The sequence below is a fragment of the Penaeus monodon genome, chromosome 23 (assembly GCF_015228065.2).
Source record: "Penaeus monodon isolate SGIC_2016 chromosome 23, NSTDA_Pmon_1, whole genome shotgun sequence".
NCBI lineage: Eukaryota > Metazoa > Arthropoda > Malacostraca > Decapoda > Penaeidae > Penaeus > Penaeus monodon.
In genome coordinates this window covers 36902826-36903246 of record NC_051408.1, presented here as the reverse complement: position 1 = coordinate 36903246, position 421 = coordinate 36902826, and positions in this window count along the sequence as shown.

Genomic DNA, 421 nt, shown 5'->3' with positions numbered 1-421 from the left:
CTATTTTATTACCTGTATATCATTATGTATGCTCTGTATGCTGTATGTAATTCCAACTATATTCTGTTATCTGTTACTATCATTATATATCTTTTTCTCTCTGTTATGATCTATGTATTATGTTCATGCATGTTATGTAAATGTCATATACATATTTTAATCTGTCTGTCTTTTGTCGATTGTATCGTGTTATGTCATGTAGTCGTTTGTCATTCACGATGTATATAGATTTATAAATATTTAATACTTATTGACACATATTTTCTCTTCCTTCATATTTGTAATGATTTAACGCAGTAAGAATTATGTTAGTAGATCATGGTTTGTCATGCAAGACTACTGTCCTATACCATACTTATGTATATCATGCACTAATACTGCATTATGTGTGATGTACGATTATTTCTATAGAGAGCATTAG